This window comes from Hipposideros armiger, unplaced genomic scaffold (genome assembly GCF_001890085.2).
Source record: "Hipposideros armiger isolate ML-2016 unplaced genomic scaffold, ASM189008v1 scaffold_576, whole genome shotgun sequence".
NCBI classification, from domain to species: domain Eukaryota; kingdom Metazoa; phylum Chordata; class Mammalia; order Chiroptera; family Hipposideridae; genus Hipposideros; species Hipposideros armiger.
This window is the reverse complement of record NW_017731926.1, coordinates 936,153-941,340: the sequence shown is the minus strand read 5'-3', so window position 1 is coordinate 941,340 and position 5,188 is coordinate 936,153.

Here is a 5,188-nt window from a genome sequence, read left to right as displayed (position 1 = left end):
GGGAATAGGAATAAAATATAAATAAAAAGAAAAGAAAAAGAAATGAATTTCACAAAGAGAGCATAGAGTACAAGATAAATTACCTAATAAATAGACCAAGAATTAAAAACATATATTTCCTCAATAGTCTCTGTAGTGGGTTGAATAATGTCCCCCCAAATTCATGTCTTCTCATAACCTTAGAATCTGACCTTATGAAGAAATAAGTCTTTGCAGATGTATTAGTTAAGATGAGGTCATACTGGATTAGGGTGGGCCCTAAATCCAATGACTGGTGTCCTTATAAGAAGGTGAGAAGGCACAGAGACACACACAGGAGAGAAGGCCATGTGACAGTGGAGGCAGAGATTGGAGGGATGTATCTACAAGCCAAAGAATGCCAAGAATTTCAGAGGGTCACCAGAAGCCAGGAAGAGGCAAGGAAGTGTGCTTTTCCAGATCCTTCAGAGGGAGTATAACCCTGCTGACACCTTTCTTTTAGACTTCTGGCCTCCAGAACTATGAATCAGTAAATTTCAGTTGTTTCAAACCACGCCGTTTGTGGTACTTTATTTTTTTAAGATTTTTATTGGGGAATTGAGGGGATGGGCACAGTGCTGGGGAATTGGGGGAAGGGGAACAGACAAGTTGCTGTCGTTTTNTTTTTCTTTCTTTCTTTCTTTCTTTCTTTCTTTCTTTCTTTCTTTCTTTCTTTCTTTCTTTCTTTCTTTCTTTCTTTCTTTCTTTCTTAAGATTTTATTGGGGAATTGGGGGAGGGAACAGCATTGGGAAATTGGGGAAAGGGAACAGACAAGTTGCTGTCCTTTTGTTCTTCAGTCTAGTTGTGGAGAACGTCGCTTCACTGGGCCATGCTGACATTATCATTCCACTCTTCCCAGGTGAGGCAGTTGCTCGCCAGCCATTGGACGGCCGCTCACTGTGGCTCACGACAGCTTCACTGGCTGCCGGCTGCTCACACTGGCTGCCAGTCACACACAGTAGCTTATGGCAGCCCACTGCAGCCCCACTGTAGCCTACAGCATTTGCTGGCGACTCACGGCTGCCCAGCTCCAGGTCAAGCTGTTGTTCACCATCTTAACTGTAGAGGGTGCAGCATCACTGGCCCATGTGGGATCCGAACCGGTGGTGCTGCTGCTCAGAGCTTGCGCTCCCAAGCCAACTCTTAACCAACGAGCCTCTTGGCCAGCCCCTTGACTATATTTCTTATGCTATACCCTACATCTCTATGACTACTGCGTAACAACCAATTTGTACTTCTTAATCCCTTCCCCTTTTTCACCCTGGCTTCCTTTCTGTGTTTGTTTCTATGTATAAGGTAGGGCTGCTATGTCTCCTGGTCTTAGTAGAGTGGTATTATGTAGTAGGTGTGCTGTGGGGCTCATTGACACAGCCTTCCTGGTCACTTGTGCCTCACGCTCCAAGTGTGTCACTTGTGTGGGTTGTGTTTGTTCTCCTCTTGTAATTGAGCCTTGGTTGCTATTTGCATATAAATGTGAGGGACTGACCCTCAGGCTCACTGGTTGTGAGGACTGGCTGTGTGGCTACAGTAAAGGAGCTGTTGTGCAGGGGCTGACCCTACAGAGGAGGATCCGCCTCAGCAGGTGAGGTGGCTCATTTTTGAAGCTGGCCATTGGGGGCCCCAGTCCCAGGGCCACCTGGTAAGGGACCTGCTGCAGGTAAAGTTCAGCTGTAGCCCATGCCCCATCCAGGATCACCCGGCAGAAGCCACAAAGCAATCCACAGATGGCCACTGACCTTGCCATGCTTGAAAGTGCCTTGAGAAGCCAAGTCACAAACCATGGCCAGCTGCTGCTGGTGCCAAGCTTAGGGCTGCTCAGCCAGAGGTCCAGGACATACTCAAGCCAGATGCTGCTTGTCTGGGCTCCACGAACCTTTGAGAGACCCTGGGAAAGTCTGCACCATGAGCGAAGGCAGGCAGTTTGTATGAAAAAGCCACTGGAAGCAGCTTGGGCGGCCCTAATGTTGGGCAGTGCAGGGTCTTGACTCACCAGGGCATGGTGAACCAAATAGCATTAGCCAGCTTGATGGAGACTCAGATACAGCAGCTGCCTGCGTCTGCACACTGGGAATGGGGAGAGCCCAACAAAGAAAATGGCCTCTACCAGCTTCTTAGTCCAGAAGAAGGCTGCCCCTCCAGTCCTGTCCTGAAGCCAGACAACTCAGTTCCCCCATCATATGTCCCTGTTGCCTCTCCATGAGGTAAGTCCATGTGTGGTTCCCTTAAGTGGAGCACCTGGGAGTGCAGCTGCGCTCCGTCCCACTCAGCCACAATCTCTGCTGTTTTTCACAACCAGAAGTTTATGGGAACTTCTCTCCCCAGCCCTGGAACCCTGGGCTGGGGAGGGGCTGGGACCCCTCACTCCTCCTTGGGGAACCTTCACAGCAAAGATATCCCTCCCTATTTTTAATGGTCACGTTCCATGTGGGACCAGGCCATCCACGTCTCTGCCCCGCCTATCAGTCGCGAAGTGGCTTCTTCTGCATGTCCTTAGTTGTAGGGCTTCGGTTCAGCAAGATGATGGTTGTTTTGTAGTTTAGTTGTAATTTTGATGCAGTCATAAGAGAAGGTAAGCATAGCATTTACCCACTGTGCCATCTTGACCGTAACTCTCTGTTTTGACTCTTTATTGTTCCAATTTTGGCAACGCCATTTTGCATTAGAAATTTTTTTCAATTCACAAGAGAAGTTTTGAATCAAGCAATTAAGAACTATCATAACTTAATGAAATATACTAGTACAAGGGATGAATAAAATAAGCTGAATTATTGATGATTCCAAACACATACTATTTTCTCTTACTGGAACACTAGTTTAATATTTTTTTCCAGCTTCTTTCCTATATGTCACAATAAGAGTAAAGCAAATATTTACTTTCTTTAAGATTGGTTACTGGGACTATTGATCTCAATCAGAATGCTTGCTAATTTGGGGGCACATTATCTTCAAGACCATATTTTATTGGGGAAGAACTACAAATTATGTTAAACATGGACCTAAATTTTTCCAGATCTTCTCCATTGCTGAAATGTTTTGTGCTTCCTCTTTTGTTCTTCCTTGTCTCCTGACATTACTGCTATCATTACATATCTTTAAAAATCAAGTTCATGTTTTACTGTGCTTTAGAAACTTCCAGCCATTGAGATGGGGGTAGAGGAGCATAATCATCAACAAATCAACCCAAAACACAACCATCAACTTCTTTATTTTATTTTTAAAATTTTCTCAATAGCATGGGTTTCCAGGTAGAACCGGTTACTAATAAATAGTGACTATTCTCTTGCCTTGTCAAAAAGTCAAATCATTCTGAATTCAAATGGAGGTTATATAAAATCAATTATGCATACAATATCAAACATTGATTTTAAAAAATCCAAATTCAATTAAATGACATACTGTGATGGTTAATTTTATATATATCAACTTGACTGGACTACGGGGTGCCCAGATATTTGGTTAAATATTATGGGTGTGTCGGTGAGAGTGTTTCTGGATGAGACTGGCATTTGAACCAGTAGACTGAGTAAAGCAAATTGCCCTCACCAATGTGGGTGGGCTTCATCCAATCTGCTGAAGGCATGAATAGAACAAAAAGGCAGAATAAGGGAGAATTTGCTGTCTGTGTGACTGTTTCAAGTTGGAACATTGGTCTTCTACTGCCTTTGGACTTGGACTTGGACTAGAATTTATACCATTGAATCTTCTGGGTTTCCAGCTTGCTGACTACAAATTTTAGGACTGCTCAGCCTCCACAAAAGTGTGAACCAATCCCTTATAATGAATCTCTTTATTATACCTATCTATTATATCTCTATATATCCTATGGTTTTGTTTCTCTGGAGAACCCAGGCCAATACACAAACTATGACATTAAAGACTGACTACAGGTTCATGAATTTTACACTATTTAAACATTATATTGATTGCTTTTGGTTTAAAATTTCACACAATTTTATCTTGCATATCCATCTATTCATAAAATAAGAATGAATACACACACACACACACACACACACACACACACACACACACACACACGATCTATGCTCCTTTAAACATTTCCCAGTTTCTTCACGATTCAAATGGGGGGCAAAAATCTTCCAATCTACTTTTTTTTTTTCCTCCAAACTTTTCAAAGGAGTGGCCTATTTATACACAATTTCTTCACTTCAATCCCTAATAGTCATTCAAGTGCCTGTTCCTTTACCACTCTGTTGAAACTACTCTTACCAAAGTCACCAATCATTTCCTAATGCAACATCTAAACATTTCAATTTTATTGTAGAGGTTCTCTATCCTTATTTTGGAAATGCTGATACTTTCTCTCTCCGATACTTTCTACTTCCTTAGTTTGTATGACACTGCCTCTTTCTGTTCCTGTTAAATTCTCTACCTATTCTTTCTCTTTCCTTTACCAAATCTGCTTCTTCTGCCTGATCCCTATAGTCATTTCTCTCTAAGGTGACACCACCATTTCACTACTTTTTTTTTAGTAATTCTTATGAATTCAATTCTCTACACTGATTACATAATGTGATATCACCAACCTAGATCTTTCCTCATGCTTCCAGCCTCATAGCCAATTATCTGCTAGATACTTTATACTCAGCTGTCTAAAACAAATTATTATCTTCCCCTATACCTATTTTCACCCGTATTTCCTATATTTCAGTTGTACTCATCTTCATTTAACCTCCTCCTTCATGAGTGGAAATGCCAGCATAATGGAGCAATGTCTATGGCACGTGGAAGTGTAGTAAATTGCATTATTGTTTACAATTATTGATTACAAGTATTTTATGCTCATCCCTAGGAGACAGTCAGGGACTTCCTTGCCTTATTGACAACAGGTTTGACCATGTCACTTGCCCTGGTTAATGAAATGCAATAATTTTAAGTGTAATGACTGTGTCACTTCCCAGCAAATACTTGAGAGCCAGAGCATAGTATTCCATGCTCTTTTCGCCCTTGGCTGGGATAACCAACAATATTCTAGATGCTCCATCAACTTGGTGCTGGTATGAAGATGAAGCCAACCTGCCAAAAATAGTAGCATGACTAAAAATAAAGCTTAAAGATTATAGTCATGGAAATTTAGGGGTTATTTGTTAAACACAACAAATCCTAGCCTTTACTGACTGATCTAGGACTGGCGAATTTTTTTTTTTT